The 21,071-nt window shown below is 45.3% G+C and overlaps 1 protein-coding gene across 4 annotated transcripts in view; it reads left to right on the top strand.

Annotated features, from left to right (window-relative positions):
• Positions 1-62: 62 nt before the first annotated feature.
• Positions 63-21,071, top strand: part of SHOC2 (SHOC2 leucine rich repeat scaffold protein) — a 61,357-nt gene continuing 40,348 nt past the window's right edge. The window contains exon 1 of one of the 4 annotated variants that reach the window (XM_042818113.1): positions 63-215. The gene's annotated coding sequence lies outside the window, so the exon portion shown is untranslated. Of the gene's footprint in view, positions 216-677; positions 719-972; positions 1,027-1,372; positions 1,395-21,071 lie in introns of those variants that run through there. The other 3 variants (XM_042818114.1, XM_042818116.1, XM_042818117.1) reach the window with 3 other exon arrangements.

The following is a 21,071-nucleotide window of genomic DNA, read 5'->3' as shown; positions in this document are numbered from 1 at the left end:
AGTGTACATTTGCTGGCTGATTCCCTGCTGGCTGACCGTTGTCCTGCCACGCTTCATTTCAGATTTTCAGTTTTACGTTTCACCTGTTTTCGGCCCTGTGCCCCATGATACAGAAGAGCCAATCCTGCTTCTAACACTGTCCAGCATTTATTAATAAAAGAGCGTGCAAGCATATTGAACTGAGAAGCGAGCCGAGGGGAGCGGGCAGACCGCAGGTAAGCCGGGTGCACAGCCCTGCTGAGCCCGGGCAGGCCGGGCCCGTGTGCTGCGGACACGGCGCCGGCGGGAGCTCCGCTGCTCTGGTCCCGCAGGGAGAACACGGCAGGAGCTCCCCGGGACGCGAAGCCTCCTCGAGAACGGGAACGCTCCGTGAGGCACCGGGCCGCCAAGGGGCGCGGTTCAAGGAGTCACCGCCCGGCCGCGCCCCGGACGGCCGCCAGCGCCTCAGCGTCTCCAGGGGCGACGGGGCCACTTCCGCCCGCGGCCAAGATGGCGGCGGCGTCGCGACCCGGAAGTAGATGGCCACCCCGTGCCTCGGCGGGCCCGCCTCCACGGTGCCGCGGGAGGGCCGTGGGCGGGGAGTCCCGTGACGGCTCGGTGCGCACAGACGGTGGCCGGCAGGGGCGGCCGGGTCGGGCGGGGAGGGGGGGGCCGAGTGAGCGAGCCAGCCAGCCAGCCAGCCAGCCAGCCAGCAGCAGGAGGATGGCGGAGCCGCACGGTAGGCGGGCGGCGGGGCCGGGGCCGGGGCTCTGGCGGCGGGGCCGCGGGGCTGCGCCGAGGCGGTGGCGGCTGACAGCGGGCGGGGCGGGCCTGGCGGCGGGAGGCCGCGGGCACAAAGGCGGGGAGGGAGGGCCGGGCGGCGGGTACCGCGCCGGGCGGGGGTGGGGGCGGGCAACCTGGGGGTGCTGGGCAGGGGGTGCTGAGCAGCGACGTGCCGCCGAGTGGTGGCATCGCCCCAAAGGCGGCATAAAAAGAAGAAAGAAAGGAGGAAGCCGAGCTCCGCAGCTTCACCTCTGCTCCCGCCCGGTACCGGGGGCTGCGGGCTGGGAGGAACTCGGGGCGTCGGGCCGGGTGCCGCCCCAGGACGGGCGCGGGGTTCTCCTCGTGCTTCACGCGCTCGGCTGTTGCTCGTGGCGGCTCCGGCCGGCCGGCGTCCCTCTGAAATCCTCGCCCTCCCGTCTGGCCGGGCGGCGCGCACAGCGTACCACGTACGGCTGGCACCGAGGGCGCGCCGACGGCTTTTCGCGGCGTTCGGAGCGCGTTTTCGCCCGGCGGTTCTGTGCGAAGCGGACGCGGAACTGCGGGAGCCCTGGGGAAGGCGGAGGGCCGTGTCAGCGCCCGGCGGTGCGGAGATCCGCTGGGCTGAAGTTCCGCGAAGTGCTGCTGATGGAGCAGTAGGTGTGGGAATGAAACGAAAATCGCGGCGTGTGACAAAGCCGTTACCGAGTGCTGGAGTGTCAGTAGTGATTTTTGATGGATGTGTTTGGGATGGGGCTGTGGAATCTCTACGTGCTGTGCAGCGTGCACATGTGCGTACACAAAGGCACTTCTGAGGCAGAGCGTTGTTGATAAGGAGTTGTGATTATGTGTGGTGTCATTGCTGCGGCACTCAGTCTTCGTTTTTGGACTGTTGCCTTTAATAATTAGAATCAGGCTCTCGGTTTTCTCCTGTCTGCTTGTTTTCACGTTTGACTTTCTACTTATTGTTTTCCTTTTTGCCTTCTGAACTGTTTTCTTTTAAATCACTAAGCATTATTGGGTGCTTCTATTTATAAAATTGAGGGCTTAAAGTAGGAAGTGTTCAAATTAAGTAACGCTTATTTACAGCCATATCTCAGACATATGTTGTATGGTGATCTCGATATAATCCTAGGCTGGTTTTGGGGAAGATTTGCTGTATCCTATGAATTTATTAATATGCTGTTGTGCATACATTCTTAGTAGCACCCTTATCCTCTTAGTCCCTTTTGAATGATTTGAGCTTGACTATTTTGGTTTTCTGTGCGATTATTCTTTGTTCTGGGTAAGGAGGGTGGAAGGCTATTTTCGTAAGGTGAGGCTGGATACCTTTTAATTTTAGGCTAATATTTGCCGGCCATCAGCACTTGTGTACATGTGGCAAGGCAAAACGTGTACATCAGGCAGAACTAATTTGTTATCTAACCTTGTAGCACAGCATGATGCTTCCAGACAAAGCTCTCCTTGTACCCGCAGCCTTTGAGGAACACATCCCCAGTGAGGATGCTGCCTTCTGCCATGTCCCTCTTCTGCTCTTTCTGGAAACACAGAGCAATCCTGGGGCGATGTAGGCAGAGTCAGCTGGGAGCTTTCCTTCCCCGTGTGCCACGTCTCTGGTGGGAGATGCAGGAGGGGACGTTCTTTGTTGTGTGACACTGAGATCGCCCTGACTGTGCGTTCTGCTCAAGGAATTGTGTGTGGCACGGGGCATTCCTTCAGCCTGTGGATGTTTTCTCTTTACGTGCTCTTAGCTTGCAAACAGAAATGATTTTCTCAGAAGATTCCTGTGTGTGTTCCTTTTAGGAAAGCCTTGGATTCATTGTTTCTTGGCTGTGGCTTTCTAGAAATGTGTGTTTCTGCATGGTGATTGTTGCTTATCGCCGTGGCCAGCTGCTCCCAGTGCCGTGTAATGCCAGTGAAATAGGTGGATGCATGTGCTTGGATGCATATGTAATGCTCGTGCATGTTAATTGTGTAAAAGTATCCTCTGTTTGTTCTGCTGCGAGGGATCGGAGTGATCTGTGCTTGACAAGACTGAGGAAGCTGTGCAAATAACTGCACTCCCTTTTGGGAGGATTTTGCTGGGTGATAAGGAGATGAAACTGAACGAAACGATTTCACATGTTTCCATCGCATGGCTGTACGGAATTTGGGTAGGTGCTAAACACGAGCCACTTTTTTCTTCCAGTGATGTCTGAAGAGGAAAACTCCTATATTGCAGTGTGGATGGAGGACTGGATCTGCCTCGCCCCGCTCTGCCCTGCAGCTCACCCTCAGCTCAGGCACTGTGCTCTGCTCCTGGGCCCAGCTCTGCCTCCAGCACTCGGGGATCACTGTGAGCTCCCCAGTGGGCTTCAGGTGGGCTGAAGTTCCACCAGTGAGGGCTGGTGCTCAGGCAGCCCCCAGCCCATGGCTAGCCCCACTGCTCAGCTTTCCCTTCCACTCACAGTGCTCTGAGGCTCATTCCTTCCTTTTTATTGTGCACACACACACATATATATATTTATGGCAGAGGTTTTTGGATACTCATTTATTGGAATTGCTTCGTGCTCCCCTCTGTTGCTGTAATATCTTGTGTTTATTTGTATTGAATGCAGCTCTGCATATTGGCAGAGATATTTCTGCCTTTTTTTTTTTCCTGGTGGGTTTGTTTGTGTGAGAGAGGGCTGGGGAGGACACAGCAGTGAAGATTAAGCAGCCAGTTGTAGCTAGATTGTGGAGATAAGAAGAGCCCTTGTTTACACTAAAATCCCACTGCTGACATATTTTAGTTTGCTTGATACAGTAGTTCTGGTATGTTACAAAACCCACCCAGATAAAACGTATAGCAAGAAGGTAATGTTTGCAGTATTAGCCATTGACCTTAATTTGCTTGGCTTTTGTTTTTACTGCATTGCTTGGGCTTGACTGTATTGTGAAATGCAAATAATGTGCTATTAAATCTGAGCGTTGCCTGACACAAAGTTTTGTTCAGTAAAGGCAGTTTGGGTGCAGTGAAACAACGATCCCCTGGTAAAAAGGGGACTTTAATTACTACAAATTTTTCTATCCTTAACCTCTAGGTAATGGATATGCTTTGTAATTGTGCAGTGTTGATTTGTTTTTAAATAGTTCAGTAGCACGTGGTTGATGTTGGCATGTTTTAGGCTCTGTGCAGCTGAAGCCCTGGGTCTGTGTTGCTGTACAGGAGAAATACGGAGTGTGACAGAGCTGATGGTGGCCATGCAGATAGTGGTATGGTGAGGGGCTGCGGGTTGGTGCAGGCACACGCTGCTGTGAGTGGCCAGAGAACTTCTTAAACCAACCTGACACGTGTTTGTACTTGGTTCTGTTAGTGTTGCTTTGCTGTTGAGGTGGACGTATGAAATAAACCAAGAGGACTTGAGGGACTTGAGCATAACGGTTTGCTTTTTGGCTTCCTTCTGAAAGGATGTCTGTGTCTGAGTGGATGTACACGAGAGCCTGATTCCCTTATTGTTACACAAATGATGGTGTAGGAAAGCACGCAGCTATGGCCTGTGTGTGTGTGTGTGTGCTCGCAGATAGCTGTGCTCCTGCTTACCTTCCCGTGCTCAACTTCCACGTGCCCTCCTGCATTACCAGGTTGTGTGTAGGAGCGAGACGGAGGGCTGCAGAAGGCACCATTTCCACGGAGCCCGGCGATGCCGTAGATGCTGTATCCGGACCTGCCTCCCCCGTGGTCGGAGGCTTTGTGTTAGGCATGCATCCTAATTGTTCTTCTGTTGGCGTTGTGCTGCGCTGAAGGGCTGGGCACCAATGCAAATGGCCTTTCTAATACCTTCCGTATTTGCATTATAATGGCTGCGTAAATACTGCAGCACGTCTCGGTTCGCTCTCTGCTTTGACTGCTGGAGTTTAAAGCAGGCTCCTTCTGGAGCCTGGATCCTGTTCGTGGCTGGGATTGTTTTGCAGAGAGGTTCTGAAGCTCATCTTTCCTAAATGCCGAAATGCGTTTGGGATGCGATGCGGTTTTCACTTGCTGGTGTTCTGGTCTCCCACTCCTGCAGCCCGCAGGCTGGGACAGGCACTGGGAGGCAAAAACCCACCACCAACAAAGCGTAACCTCGAGCAGTTGGGCCACTTTTCACCAACTATTCCTAAACGGACTGTATTTGGGGTTACAAAGCATGTTTGCTTGAGACTTGGTTTTGCGTGTGTTCTATCTGCAGAACTCCTCTGGATGTCTGTGGGAATATTTTACGTGTAAGGAATACAAAACGTTGTGCCATCATTGTTTTGGTGCTGAAACATTCAGTGGCTTATGAGTAACTTCACCAAAAGCAGCCTGAATTTCCTTGGAAAGTGTCGACGCAGTGATGTGACTGAAACCAGAGTCTGGTTTTGGGAACTGGTGGCAGATTGCCATCACCTCTCCCTCATGACTGCCTTACAGAGCTGTTAAACAGGGCAGTGATTAGTGACACTTACCTAACTCTTACTGATCAGTAGTTGCCTAGAGATGTTGTTATCCTTGTTCAATACCGTCTTTTAAAGGTTTGGATTCACTTTGTGTCTCTACCACCTGGTTGTTAATGTATTAGATATTAAATGTAGGGAAGGGCAGAGTTTTATGCTACTGTTTGTATCTTTGGCTGGCCAGAGTGTGAACCAGTGACAGCTGTCTGGTGTGATGTAGTTTGTGAGAACTGCAGCGAGATGTGTTTAAACCAGACGTGTTTGTGTCTTGTGTGTGTGTGGCTCTGATGTTAGTTTGTTTCCAGTCAGCACATAATGAAGCAGCAGTAATGATATGGTGAGTGACCTCGTTGGAACTATAGTTAAGAAAATGCAGTTTTCTAAAGCAGTGATATTACTGCAAGAAACCACAGATATGCTCTGCTTCTTAGGTGTCACTGCGTAGTGCTGCAAACAGTATTACTGCAACACAGCAATTTTAGCACCCTGCCAAGAGCTCGTGCTTTGTCTGCTTCAAGTTTAGAAGTATTATGCAGGTGTGAGTTTAGATCCACACTTTCAGTGTCTCCATTCTAACAGGAATTAGTAATAAACCAAGAAATTGAAGGGGTGGTTCGTGACTGTTTAAGTGGCCAGAAGAAGCCATTGGGATGTCGTGTGTTGATGAGGAAGAAAAAATAAGCATATTTATTACTTCTGTGAAGAATTACTTGACTGGCAGCCAAGAAGACTGAGGCCTGATATTTATTCATACACAAGGTGCAGCAGTGGCCATGGAGACTTGAACTTTTTCCTTCTCCTTCCTCTCATCTGTGTCCTGTTGTCTCGGTGTTGGCAGGCAGGGTTTGGATCTCTGCAAGGCTTCTCTGCAGTGCCTGGCACTGATGGCAGCCTGTGTGCCACAGCACGTGAGCTGTCTGCTCTGCTGGGTAATGAGACGGTTGCTGCTGTGCTTTTTTGTTGCTGAAAGTTTGGTTATGATCTATTTTGTAATACGCAGCATTCATCGTGTTTATTGATCATTGTCTCGAGTGGAAATATTCGTGTTGTATCAAAACATTTGAAGCAAAAACAAATACTCTCTGCTTTAACTGTTGCATATGTGTGTTTATATGGGTGTATATGCATACATATATAGTTGAACAAGAGAGGAAGATCCAGTATGTCACTATGGTTTAAAGTTTATGTAGCACCGCAGTGAAAATATTAGTAAACTTGTAAATAGTTGGCATGCAGTGCAGCTGGAGGTACCAAGTGGTGTCCTGTGCTGTGGGAACATTCAGATTCTTCTCTGAGCTCCGGTCCTGCTTTATCATCATATTGTATCTATTGCATTGCTATCACAGAATCATTTGAGTTGGAAGGGGCCGATAAAGGTCATCTGATCCAGCTCCCCTGTAAGGAGCAGAGTCAGCTATAACCCCATCAGATTGCTCAGTGCCTGGTCCAGCCTGAAATACCAGAGTTTATTCCATCTTCCTTTTAAACAAAGCAATTATAAAAACACTACAGCCTATAAACTCTCCCACCCTTCTCCCCAACTCAGCCATGAACGACCCCAATCAGTGAATAATCCTTGCTCTCTTCATTTGATGAACAGTTGTGTTTCTGAACTTGCAGTGGTAGTTGTGTGCTTTCTGGATCGTGCTCTTGTATTCCCTTCCCCCTGCCTTGAGTCAGCGGCTGCAGAAAAGCAGAACTGCTCCTTTCTTTTAATTCTAAGTGATAACCATGCAGACAGGATTCTTCTTCAGATTTCTGTAAATGCTGACTTCTATTCAGAAGTGTTGAGTTGCATGGAGTCACTGAGTGTAGCAGAGAGAAAGTGACTTTGCAAGCAAACTCCTGGAGGCATCAGGTGGCTAAATGTGTAAACACAATTACACAATGATCTGAAATGGGTTCTTATAAAAAGAAACAGTGCAGAGAAGTGATCTCCTAATCGAGGAAGTCAACAGGAGAATCCATCTGTGTAGTCCTGCAAAGTGCTGATAGTGGCAAAATATGAAGGACTTGTAATGGAAACCCATCCTGCTGTTGCTTGCTTCTGACATCGCAGTTAGGATGTGGGGTTTCTGTCTTCATTCCTTGTTCCAGTGATGATACGATCAGTGGCTTTAAAGCCAAGAAAAAAATTCTATGAAGTATGCATAGCTTGAAGTGATCTGCATAGTTTTCTTGTTGAAGGGATGAAGGTGTTAAAGGAAGCCTTAGCTCAAATGTTAACAGGCTTCATCTGTAGCAATTACCTTCCTAATAAATTCAAACATTCTAGTGGCTATGCGTATTGCACAGTGTTTGCAAAACCTAAAATATTTGTTATTAAAGAGACTTTTTTAAACACTGTCAGTCACACGGATTACAGTGAATTTGAGATGTTTGGGGGTCGGTTTTCCTAAAGAAGGAAATTTATTGCTAAAAAATACAGATTATGATGCATGGGAACTTGTGGTTGTGCGGCAGAGTTTTGTTCTGGTAAGTCCCCCGACGCCTTTGAACTCCTGTGCAGTGCAGTTTGGGGCAGATCTCAGGCTATCGGATTTGTTTTGCTGTGGTGAGCTCCATGTTTGCTTTTTGGAATATTCAAACAATTGTTTGGCAGCTTTCTTGACAGCATATTGTGTATGGCAGGCCTTGTTAGGAAGGAAACAGAAGTTTAAATATTAGAACCATGAGTTGAAATTCACATACAGATACAACGACCTATTTATTATTTTTCATGACTTCATCCATGAATTTATTTTCGTGCTTTAGGCTGTTATTAAGTACATCTCTACAAGTCATTTCTCGGCCCATCTCTAGGAAAAGTCTTCACAGAAGTATCAGAGCCATTCCCCGCGCTCAGGCTGCCTTCCCTCTCAGAAGTGCAGTTCTGTGTCTGGCTCTTGGGAGCAGCCCTGCTCCCATCCCAGCAGGCAGAGAGGTTTCAGCCGCGCGCTCCGACTGCAGGTTTTCTTCTTCTAAACCAAGATTCTCTTTATTGAACCAATAAACCTGCTGGGTGCAGGCCAGAACTTTCTCCTGAAATCAGAATTAATGGATAAACAAATCAGACTGGAAAGGTTTCTCTTGACAGTGACAGCGTGTGACAGAGATACGGCTCGCATCCCGCAGCCACGGCGTACGCGTGCCTGGTTCTCATGAAGCCATCAGGTACACTTCTGAGTGCAGATCACACGTTTGCATCGGCCATCTGAAGGCATGCCTCTGTTGGAATGTTTCTGAACCAATTCCAGCTCCTCTGCAGCAAGCAGATGGGGTGCACACGCCTTCATTAGTGAGCAGTTTGCCCTGCTGCTGGGGCTGCGGCTCCCTGTGCTCCGCTCTCTGCCTTGGCTCTTCCTGCGCTGGTGCTGCTGCTGTTTGCTCAGAGAAATCGGGAGCTGCATTCCATGCTCCTGCCCTCCTGTGGCAATGGAAACGTGAAGGCTTTGCTCAAAATCATGTTGTGTAAAAATAAAAAAAGAAAAAGAGATGAGAATAAGGAACTGGTTTGTTTCCTCTGTAGCAGCTTCTCTCATCTCTCAAGATACGCATTTGTTTTGGTGAAGCCTTCTGTGTCAAAGGCACTAAAAATATCAAAGTACTTTCTAAACTTGCTGTTACAGTTTCGAGGCATCTTGTAGACTTTCAGAGCTTTGAATTAACCTTCTGGCCCTTTGGTGATATGTGCTGTCCCTCTGGTGCTAAGAAGGCACAGCAATTAGAGGGAAGATTCTGCCAGGCAGAAATGGAGATGGGATGCTGTGGCTTTTTCTGCTGAGAGCTGGTGGAGCCGAGTGCCGGCGTGCAGCTGTGTCCTGGTGAGCAGGGAGCGAAGGCTTGTTACCCCCAGCTCCTGCACCGGCCCCAGGGCAAAGCTGGTGGGTGCACAGCGGTTACTGCTGCCAAATCTTATCAGCAATTAAAGCCATGCAGTGACGTGCTGGCCCTCCCAGCGCGTGGTGTGGATAACAAGTGGTCGTGTTGGCTGCAAGGATCCTGAAGTGGTTGTAGTGCGTGTGTGTAAGTGACCTCTTGTTTCTTTAGTGTGTCTGGGAAAGGCTCTTTCTGTTTCTTGTACTTCATTCTCATTGCTTCCTGCCAAGATTGGCTGCCCTCAAACATGACCCACCTCATCTTTGGAAGTATTTTTTCTTCCTAACTGCTTGAATCTGAGGGGATAATCCTCTTTTAAAAATGCTCTAAGAAGTCAGCTGGCACCTCAGTTTGAAGGCATGTGTAAACAGGTATGTTGCATGTGGACGTACAACTCCTATCTGTAGGCTGACATTTTTGTGTTGTTCTCGATCTGTAGTCTCATAATCAGAAATCTGTCTCAGCTCTCACTCCTGTGAATTCAATTTCTATAAAAATCTGTTTTTTTTTTTTTTTTTTAACACATAAAGGTGCTTCGTGTTAGTTTCAGAAATAAGGAATATATTCAGTTGTGTGCTGTGGTGATTTAAGGCTGGCTTTATGGTTGTTTCCACTGACCTTCCCACTGTGTTTTGTTCATTTTCAATTTTGGCCTCTCTTTGTCTCTTAAATACCCTTAACTAACAGTTTAAATACAGCAGACAGAATTCCAGCAAATAAGAAATGCTCCAAAGTAATCTTTGTTGAAAATGTCTGATCTTATGATGGCCAGATGAGTTAATGCAAGATCAGATGGTGTGAATTTAGAGCAGGAAAGCAGTTGCAGCTGCTTATCTCTGTTCCCACATCTCAGGACAGTGCGAGGTGCGTAGCCTCTCTGCACCTTGACCAGGAGTGAGTGGTTGTGTGCCCCAACTTTCTGCAGGTAACTGGAGTTCTGGAGCCTTCAGCCATGAAGTTAACTGTCTGTGAGCCTATTGGGCGGGTGGAGTTTTCAAACAGAAGTAAGGAGAGGGTTTGTATGCAAATTCTGGCTTCAAAATACTGCTGATGATTAGCCTGCTGTTTAGGAAGGCATTAAGGAACGATGTGAGATTCTCTTTCGTGCTCTTTCACTGGCAGAGCTGTGACTTTGCCACAGTTGGAGATGGTGAGCAAGGATGCTGCAGTCGTGCCCAGGCTGTGTGTGGCTGGGGGAGTTCAAGGGCTGACTTTCAGGTTGCTGCCTATTTCGGCACAGAGTGCAAAGTGAGCGTTCAGACCTTTGTGTCCCTGTCAGCAGCAAGCTTACCATCTGAGCACGTTGCTCAAGCAGTGCGGGATGGGGAGGGTGACAGCCTTGCCTATCTATTTTTGTTATGATTTTAATTTAGACTTGGTGTTGTATGAACTGTTTTATGGACTAGATGAGAGGCTGCAGAACTTGTAAACTTGTTAACATTTTTGCAGTTGCACTTTGTTGGCTGTTCCATGTGTGCTGCAGGTGTGTGTATGTATTCATTCAATACAAACACGTGCTGGTTTTCTCTTACCAGAAGCAAAAACACTGGAAACGTTCCTTTTTGCTCAGATTTTTTTAAGGTGGCTGCTCTGATAAGAGGTTTACCATAATCGAGATGGTAATTCCCCAGCTCCAACATGTAGCATTCATTCAAACTCTGATTTTTCTTGCTGTCAAACTCTGGCAGCTCCTGGGCACTGCATTCTGTTATCAGTCAGATCAAAGGGTCAGCTGTAGATCCTTCATCTAGCGTGTTCAGGGCACTGTGTATCAGAGAGTACTGTTTGGCTGTGTGTGTTAGCAGGACACAGTTTGAAGCACTGTGTAGTGCTCACAGCCTGGTGTAAACAAAATGCCTAACCTTGAACAGTAATAGAAATTTTTCCTTTCTTAACCATGTGATCACAGGGCGGAGTTATTAGGAATTTGATTTGGTTCTTTCAAATCAAGCTTTTCATTTGTCTGTAAGCTTTGTTCTTTAGTTTGAGGTGTTCTCGTGTGCTGATGCTGTGGTAATTAAAAAAAGAAAAGGAGGAGGGGGGGAAAGAAGGTGATTTTGCAATGTGCTGGGCTGTGGTGCTTGGCAAATTCACTTGTGGGCTGCTCCCTGATTTTATTTTCTTTTTTTTATGGTGGAACAGTGATTTCTGAAGGAGTCAGGTGCCTTTTAAGCAGGTCTCTTAATATCTGTAGAAATATCTAGAGATAAAGACTAATGAAATGAAAGCTTCTAAGAGAGGAAATTATAGTTGAAACAAATGGCATTTTGTAGCTCCGCTCAGATTTATTCCTTTATCCCTATGTCTATTTATTGGAAATAAGACTTTGGGGCTGAAACATACTCATTGTAACTTGCTGTCTGGAAACGTCTGAAACTTTCCTTGCGGTTTGGGACTGGGTTGTGTTTGGTTTTTTTTTTTTTTTTTTTTTTTTTTCCTCTGTGCTTTATCCATCCCTTAAGCTAAGCAGTCTGCTGTTGTCCTGGTGCTTGAAAAACGAAAAGGAAGCTCTGGGAGATGTTGGGTAGGTGTTGGGTTATGGCTGCAGCTTCTACTTGCTTTAGTTTTCCTTAGAAAACATTGTAGCGACTAGATTATTGTTAAATTTCAGTTAAATCACAGCATTTAGTGGCTTGACATAACCCCTTAACCAAGCACAATTGCATTTTCTTGCAGTATTCTCAGACTTCAGTATTTTTTTCTTGGAGTTAACCACGATGAAGGGCTGTTCTTTAACTGAACTTCAGTAGGAAGAACTCAGACTGCTTTGTGCTTGCTTTTGATTTGCGTGCAAGGATGCGCACCCATTTTTGATCTTGGAAAGAAGTGTTGTGTAACTTCCATGAAATACTCAAATGTTGCACTTCTGTTTTACCTTATTATCACTACACTCAAGTAATCACTGTTGGTTAAATTGCTCCTTTTATCAGCCCTTTCATTCAGCACCTGAAATCGGGTCCTCCAACAGTAATCAAACACAATTGCTATTTGCAATTACTTCTGATTCCAGGGGGAAGCCCAGATAAGTGTCTTTCTTGCCATAGGGACCTGTCCTCTCCATCTTCCTTGGAAGTGACATTCTGTGTCTTTTTCTCTGTTCCCACTATTTCGGGAATGGTTAAGTAAAAAAAGAACACGCAGGTATCAAGTATTAATTAAAATCAATCGATATAATTAATATGTATTGAGGTTCAGGTGCTTTGTCTTTCTGTTGAGGAGCTCTTTTTCGCATCTTCAGGTGTTCTCGCATCCTTGTTGTGTTCCTGGGATGTGGATGGCAGCTTGGGGATGCTGCACTGTGCCTGAGGAGTTGTAGAGGTTGTGTTTGCCCTACTCCTTGCTTTACAACTTTAAGATGCTGACAGACAGATCAGGTGATTCATTGGTGAGACCTCTGTCAATGACATCTGTTTGCTATTATGAAGGGCAATAAGGTGAAAGGATGTCATCTGGTGTAAATAGGCATGCAGAACAAGGTTTGTGCTTTCTGTTCTGCTGTAGCAGCTCTCAGCCTGGCTGTCTTTTCATCAGTTTTTCTAATTTCCATTATCTTATTTAATTCATTAGAAAGTGATGAAGCTTATTGTTGCATAATACCTGTAGTATTAATTCAGTTTGTCTGACTTTTTTTCCCATGATTTTTTTTTAGATGAACTTCTCTGCTACTTTCTGCTTTTGCAGTAGGCAGAGCTTTCAGGCATGCTGAAGACAGCGTCATGCAGTTGATTTTTGGCAAGCAGAAATCATGTTTTTCACTATTTCTAATAAAAATGTCCTTTAAAAAAAAAAAAAGGATGCCTCATCTGAACAGATTTTGAAGAATCTGTTTGGAAGGGATTGCGATGGTTTACTTCTCTCTCTTTCTTTCTTTTTTGTTTCCTTTCTAAGGAAAACATCTTGTTCCTGTGAAGATACCCAATTTATCATGTTTTCCAGAATCGATAGTGTATGAAATAATCTTTTAACCAGGCTGCTTGTTATGAGCAAAACAGTATTCAGCTCATTAGCTGATAGATGTCCTGATCATCAGACAAAAAATAGCAACTAAAACCTAAGTCTTAGAAAACCTACCTATATATATGTATATGTATATAAGAAAGTCAAATATTGTCTTTGTTTTTATGATGCTTGTGTTAAATGTTTTTTTTTTTTTTTTTTAATTTAAAGTAAAAACTGAATAAAATTACTGTTATGACAGAAGTTATGACAGGTTGGCAGTGTGAAGTACTTAAAATTAGCCAGGTGTGAGCAAGATGGCCTCTGGTGCTTTAGGTGCCTGTGCTTGTTGGAGTATTTAATGCTCTTCAGTTACTGCATGCACCAGCCTTCTGTAAGACCCCTTCATTGAGTGTTGTGCAGGACTGACACTTGTGGGATGATTGCTGTCTTGATAATTTTATATTTGTGATACCCTCCTAGGTATGGTTTCTGGTCCCTTCCGTGCTCTGTCCCCATTCCTGCCCTATGTGCTGCTTCCAGGCCTATGTTTTACATCGTGCTCCTGCTCCACGGGGTCGTGGAATGATTAGGGTTGGAAAAGACCTCTAAGGTCATCCAGTCCAACCATCACACCCCCATCATGGCCACTAGCTCATGTCCCTCAGTGCCACATCCCAGCAGTTCTTGAACACCTCCAGGAATGATGACTCTCCCCCCTCCCTGAGCAGCCTATGACAGTGCCTCACTGCACTCTGAGAATAAATTGTCCCTAATATCCAACCTGAACCTCCCCTGTCTCAGCTTAAGGCTGCTACCTTTTGTCCTGCCTCTCCAGGCAGGCTGTTGGTGCTTTTTTCCTTGGCGCAGCTTCTGTGACCCCACAGAAAGCCTGGAGGGCTGTAGGAGAGCACTTCTCAGCCGTATAGGAAGGGTCTGTTCAGCCACTGTGCCTTTGACTTGCTCTGTGGGAATGCCTTATATCAAAAGAAATAGGTGTGTAGGAGTTGAGGAGGTGAAACAGGCTCAGGGTTTATGAAATATTTAGTCCTTTGTTGCCAGAGGAATCCTTGCAGCTTTCTTATTACAGGTTTTGAGGTGGCCCGAGGTAAACGTGGTGAAATTCAGCACTGCACAAGGCGACTTCTTAGCAGATTGCAGGTCCCTGATGTAAAACAAGAGTACACCATAGGGTTTTGTGAAATCATTTTCACATTATGTTCAGTATGAACGCCGTGCTTTTAGCAGCACTTGGTCTTATAACCCCCTGAGCCAAGTAATGTCCCTCTGCTGTCTTTTCCCCCAAACTGAAAAAACCAGAACTGTGAAACCTAAAGCCTCAAGGATTGGCAGGCAGCTACTGGTGAGTGTCTGCTTTGAGGAGTGAAGTCTAAAGAAGGTCAGTGCACTTAAAAGAGCTTTCCTCACAGAGAGCACTGGCTGTGTATAGCTCTACACAGTGCTACCTGAACCACCTATAATACACATCTATTTGCTTAAATAGTCTTTCACTGCTTTATGCCATTAGATTTAATTTTGCTTTGCTCTTGGGGGGGAAACATTTGAAAGCTTTGGAAAAGCCTTGGGAGCAGTTTTACCCTGCGTCACCTTATCATGGTGTATAATGAGCCTACGTTTGTGTGGTGCTGCTAATTTACCAGGTTCCCCAAGGTATCTTAGAGTTGCTGTGTTTCCGCAGCTGTGGCTGAGTTCCATTCCCAGAGGTGTCACAGGATGCTGGGTTGTCCCTTGGAATGTGGAAGTCGTGTAGTCCTGGAGGTGTGCAACATGGGGTGAGGACAGGAGGGGCATAGTGCAGCATCCAGCTGAGGCTGTGGGGAGTCCAGGTGAGCAGGATACAAGTGGTGGAAATACAGGGAGCAGCTGCAAGTGAGAACTTAGCTGAAGCAGGCACACGTACAGCGGGGAGAAAATGTCATTTCTCTTTTTGGCAGTCAGTGGTTCTTACATCTCAGTGCAGATACTTGGAAAGTAGAAGTGGTCCCTCGCATCAAGACAGGGCGAGTGTTTGCTGGAAAAAGAGAGGAGAGTATTATAAATGATGTTTGAGACACAGCACTCTCTTACAGTGTAGGTAGGAGAGTACAAAAGTTAGCCTGAATCCCTTTGCTTTCACCAAAGCATTTGTCTGACATGGTCAGATAACAAAAACAACCAGAAAAATCTCACTGCAAAGACATTGGTTACACAGGAGTGGGGGAAGATGGGTAGATCTTTTGATCTTTTTCACTTAAACTTTTCTGACTTTTTTTTTCCCCCTGTAATTTTAAATAGCATGAACTTTTGAAAAATGTCATTCTGAAGGAAACAACTCCAGCTCATGATTAAGCAGTTTTCAAATAATTTTTATTTCATTTAGTTGTAAATGAAGTGGAAATGTACGTTTAAATGGGAGTGAATTTGTTTCCAGTTAAGGTTGTTCCCTTTTCTATGTGAAGAATGCAGATCTTTTTCAGAGAGTTCTGTTTTCTGAGAGCAAGTTAGCTGCAAAATGTGCTAATGACTTTTAAAAGCAAGGAGATTTATAATTGGAAACTTGTAAATATGTACTTTTTGGACTCTACCAGACACTTGCTTGTCTTCCAAACTCATGTATGTTGGTTGGAAAGTGAATCGTACTGCGTACGTCCTTTTCTCTACCCGAGTTATATTTATACAAGGTGTTCAAACAAATCCAGTTTTCTCTTAGTTGAACATCAAGAACTGCAAATTATCTTAGCTAGAAAAAAATTTAACAAGGGCCAGACAGTGTGCAGTAACAAACTGCCATATGTACTTATTGTGGCTTTGGCTTTTCATGTTCTGTGTTCTTGCAGACTTCATTCCTTTTCATCTTCAGGATTACGTTAAAAGTGCCTTTTAAGTAGATTTTCAGATAGGCTCTTTTCCTAGCATGGTAACCCTCTGCAAAGGGATCTTGTGACTTACACAGTCACTAATTATGGTCAGAAAATGCAAGGACTGAGAGTCATCCAACACTGAACTTTGCAAAATGGTCATAATTATTACATAAAAGCATGTTGAAAAAGATGAGCAAACTTACTGGATCAAATTCAGAGGCAAAGAAATGAGGAGAAATGGTAACAAAACCAATAATTTAGCTTTTTTGTAAGGTAATTGTGTTGCTGGTAGAAAGTTGGGTAGGATGCTACCCTAGGTAGTAATAGAGAAATGCTGATTTAGCTGAGCTGAGATTTGTGGTTTCTTCCTATTTCTGTGAGATAATGTAATGTAAGTTCATACAGAATACATCACTCCATTCTTGCATCGTGTGTTTACTTTCTCTCCTGCCCATCATTCTTGTTTTGTCTCCTGTTTGGTTTTATTTTGATGCGTTGTCTTGATTGCAAAGAGGAGATGATGAATAGCAAAGAAGATCCTTGATGCTGGCTTAAAGCTTGCACCTCTCTGGAGACACCAGTGACATTTTCCTATGCTGTTTGTAACAAAGCAGTGAGTGACAGACATTGTCCTGTTTGTAGGACTTGATGAGGAGCTGTGGTGGACCACTTCTGCCTTCTAAGGACCACCAATGGCCAATGAGAAGCAGTAGCATCTGTGTGCTGCGTGATGGTGACAGCAGAGCTTTTTGTGGGGAGATGTTGGCTTTTGCCACAACAAAGTAACCTTTGATCAAATGAGTGTCGTGGGTGGATTCTACCATTCGCTTTTATGGAAGGTGGTGTATGATCATAGGTGCAGAGTTTGTACACCTGCAGAAATGAAATAACCTGCAGGTAAAGGAGATGCTGCTAGTTGCTTATTTTTACACATATCTCAGTCCTAATTTATGTTAACTGAATTCATTTCTGTTTTACTCTTGGATTTTCCTCATCTGATGACCATTTTGGATAACTTTTTAGGCATGTCTAGTTTTCAGGACATATGCTAAGACCAGGAAGCGTGCTTTATTGAGCTAGTTCAGATATTCCTATTCTACATCCTATGCAGGGTTGCACTGCCTGCTGGCACCACAAGTTCCCCTGAAAATGGGACATGCAGCCCCAAAGGTCTGTGAGGGGGGACTGGCACCTCTTTGCTTTTTAAAATAAGCTGCTTCGTGGCGTTAGCAGAATGCTTTGTACTTGTTCTTGGAATCTATTTCTGCAAACATGAAATGGCGTTTTATAACTTGGCTAACAACTAGTGGTTTTTTTTCTTTCCTGTAAAGGAGAAAAAGAGCAAATGCTTCATTAAAAGTAGTGTTGGATCATGCAGCATGAATCACGATACGTATATTTTGGTACTAGTTAGATGTGTTCAAAGGCAGGGCACAAAAGATTATCCCTAGGAACGTAAGATGTGGATGGTTTTCGATCTGCTAGCAGGTGGCCTTTATGTTGTGGTAGACCTGGACTTTGGTATGTGACATGGCACTGTGTGCAAGCACACTGTGGGTGAGCAGGTGAGCTCAGAAGCTTTGTAAGCAACACCTCCATCCATGTGCCTAGGTGCTTGCTGCAGAGCTGGGCTGGGTAGTGCTCTGGGGCAGGATGTCCTGGGAGATGTGCCTTGTTCTTGCAGTACAAAGCGATTGGCATCTGAGCACCTGGTGAAGCTGAGTCACTCACTCACAGTACCTTTGGCTGTAAGTGCAAATTGATTTGTGATCATATGCCCACAGTTCCAGATTTATGTACAGATTTAAGAATCATGAGTAAGATATTAGGAAACCTTTGTGAATGGTCTGTTGTCTCTGCTCTGCCTTGATGCTGGTGTGGTTGTTCCCCCCCATACCTGCAGGTTTTGTTCAAGTGCAAACTCAGGTTTGCTCAGCTGCTCCGCGTGCGTGGAAGGTACAGGCAGGCAGAATGGACATGGCTGTGGTCCTGTAGCAGTTAGGATATCCCAAAGGGTTTGATGGGCAGCTGTGGTCCGTGCCTGCCCCTGGGCTGCGTGTGGAGGAGATGGGGGGAGGTGGGATCACCTGCAGGTGTACTGAAAGCAGGAGAGACGGACAGGCAGCAAGCTACCATCTGCTGACTGTTTGCTTATGGGATAGAGGTAAGTTTAATAGTTTCCTTTCTCTGTAGGATAAGGCAACCATTGCAGTGTTGTGCTGCTGCCGTTGGCAGTCCCGTGCTCTGACATAAAGGAGATTTCTATCCAAAGAAGAAAAACAAAGCAGTGTCTGGCCAGCATCTCTCAAGAGCGCTCCTTTCGTCGATACGGATTGGGCTGCTGTCTGATCTGTGGCTGCATGCTGGCTCGTTGTTCTGCTGTCTGTGTACCTCGAAATGAGGTTTTGTGTGCAGGGAGCAGTGCAACCGCTTGCTGACTGAGTCAGCACTTTGCTCCCGGCTGGTCTGTGCGGCTGCAGCAGCGCAGCTCAAATGCACTGACACAGATGAAAACTTGGTAGGTCAGATGTTTGAAGCTCATAAATCATAGAAGGAAATTTGCTTTGTTTGCAAGGGAGCAGTTGGCTTCGACTTCTGGGGTTTAGAAATGAAAGTAGCGGCCATCATTTTTTGCATATGCGGTGTGGAGAATGGAAAGTCTTTGTAGCCACTTTGGCTAAATTTGAAGTTTCATCCATGGCTTGTTTGTGCTTGTGGCGTAGCACGCGATGCGATGTTTCTGATACACTTTCTAAGTGAAAGGCAAGTACCTGAAGAAATAGATTTTCTTCAGTGCTTTATTTGTGAGTTAACAGGTGTTGCTGCAGTAACTCGGTAGCATGGGAACTCTGCCTTGTTGGTAGAAGCCACCCATTCTGGCTCATCCAAATTTCCTAGTGCAGAGTTGCCACCTCAAATTTATTTTTAATTTCTTTTTTAATTGCTGTGTAATGCAATCACTGTTTGCCAACTCTGTTTGCTATTTCCTTGTTTCTTTGGCACGTTTAATGTTGGTGATCTTTGAGATTTGGATTGAAAAGCCGGAGCTGTGGTGGGTGCCGCATTGGGTTTGGTTGAGGACAACTGTAACAAAGAGAAAGATCATTCCTGTTCTGTGAGATAAATTCATTATTACATGAATAATTTCTCATTTTATATATATATATATATATATATATATATTTTCTCATTTCTCTCTATTTCTTCCTCTGGAGGTCTTGGCTTTCATACTGTATGAATGAAGCCTACTGGAGATCTGGGAAACCTAAGGAATTGTTGAGAGGTCTGTTGTTAGTTTTTAGGACCAGAGCTTTGCCTTTAAATACCTTGTTAAAACTAGAAATTCCTTTTCATTATTCACGTAAAGAGAAATTTAAAAGATGTAGGGAAATCTTTGCTGACCTGGGAGGTGATATTAGCAGTGTATACATATACATATATATATATATATATATATATATTTTTTTTTTTTTTTTGGTGTGGGTAGAGAGGTAAGATTGCTTTGCAGTGGCAGGTAGGACACAGTTCTCTCTTTTATGGCCTTCCCTGAATAGCAGCTGGGTGAAATCCTTTTGCTCAGGCATCATATTGTATGAGATAACATTCAGGAAACAGTATTTATTTACCAGGCTGCAGGTGATTGCAGATTTAGTCTTCCTATGATTGCTAATGTTACCATTCCTCCTTCAGTATGCTTCCTGTGAAGCAATTATTGCTTGAATGTTTCAGATTGTGTTTTTTAGGGATACAGAAATCTGTTTCAGTTACTTGTGTATTTCAGTATGTACAAGGTAAGTGTGTTACAGTTTCAGGCAGCTGAGGAGGGTGATGCAGTTCAGGCTACAATCAGTTGTTTCTGTAACTTCAGCAGTTAGAGCTGCCAGGAGAACAGGAGCACTTCGGGTTCTGTGTCTGTGTCTGCCCAGCCCCAGAAGAGATGAATCAAAATTCTGGGGCTGGTTATTTGTATCTATTTACAAAGATTTTTACATTAAGAAAAGATATTCAGAACAGGAAAGGGATTATATTCTCTAAAAGTTGCATTTTCCTTTATGTGCTGCACCACGTGGGAGCCTTACTCCATTTTGCAAGTTCTCCAGCGCATCATAGTTGAATGGCTTTATGTCAACTGAATGGCTTTATGTCAACTGAATGGCTTTGTGTCAATTAATATTGACAGGAAGTCAGTTTGAGCAGCACTGGAAAATGGAAGTGGTTGGCAGAACTGGCTAATTTCACTGAGTTTCCTTTTGCTAAGAATATCTTTAAAAGAAGCCCTCCTTTGGCAATACAATGAGTGCTTGTTTGGCTGTAGTTTGGAATTGATGGTGACTCTTGTCCTTTAATGAAAAGGGCTTGAAAAATATGAATAACCTTTTGAAAAACCCTCGGCTTCCTCTGTGCAGTTCATGGTTGTGCTCGTGTCCTCCAGGAGCTCACATGGGTAAACTTACATAGCACCTTACGTAGGTGCTTACCTCTGGTGCACGTGTAACTCTATGGGCTTGAGGGGTTGGCAGCAGCAGTGAATTTGTGTGGTGATGCCTGTGTGAATACCCTGAGATGGAAGGGACCTGTGAGCATCATCGAGTTCATCTCCTGCCTCCACACGTGACCATCCAAAAAGATTATTTGGGATGTGTTGTGTGGTGTTGGGTGGTAGCTGGAATCCTCAGAAAAGAAAGAGAGATGCTACAGGTGCAGTCCATTTAGCTGTCAGCCTGCTGCCATGGCTTTGGCACGGTGCTTTGGAGGTGTGCTGCACTCTGTGCACTGCTCCTGGTTCTGTTACAGAGCCACAGCTGCCTGCTGCTTGCTTGCAAGCTGCCTCCTGGCATCCTGAACGTGGAGGGAAGGTTGAACTGTCTTTGTATTGCTGCCATTTTGTGCCAGGAATTGTCTTCGTCTTCTGGATGCTGATTTCAATCCTTCTTTTTCAATTTTTATGCTTTTGTATAGGCAAAAGTATTTGTTTTTTAATAGAAACATTAAGACAGCATGTTGTAACAGGGAGCACCACATGTTTTTTTCCCCCAGGTACAACTACACGTTGTTGCTGGTGAAGGCAGTGAAATGCTGCAACCTGATTGCTCCACTGAGCTCCTTGCACCAGCACCTATCTCCAGCTCTCTGCTTTCTCAGTCTCCTTCAAAACCTGCTCTGCATTGCCCATGAGACACTCACCAGGTCTCCACTGTTATCTCTGAGATTCAATTGAACTGAAAACAGCAGCCTTTTTAA

The sequence above is a fragment of the Centrocercus urophasianus genome, unplaced genomic scaffold (genome assembly GCF_019232065.1).
Source record: "Centrocercus urophasianus isolate 14NV4802_14NV808 unplaced genomic scaffold, USGS_Curo_1.0 seq_17, whole genome shotgun sequence".
Classification (NCBI taxonomy): Eukaryota; Metazoa; Chordata; class Aves; order Galliformes; family Phasianidae; genus Centrocercus; species Centrocercus urophasianus.
Note: the sequence above shows the minus strand (reverse complement) of the source record. Positions and strands in the feature narration are given on the sequence as shown.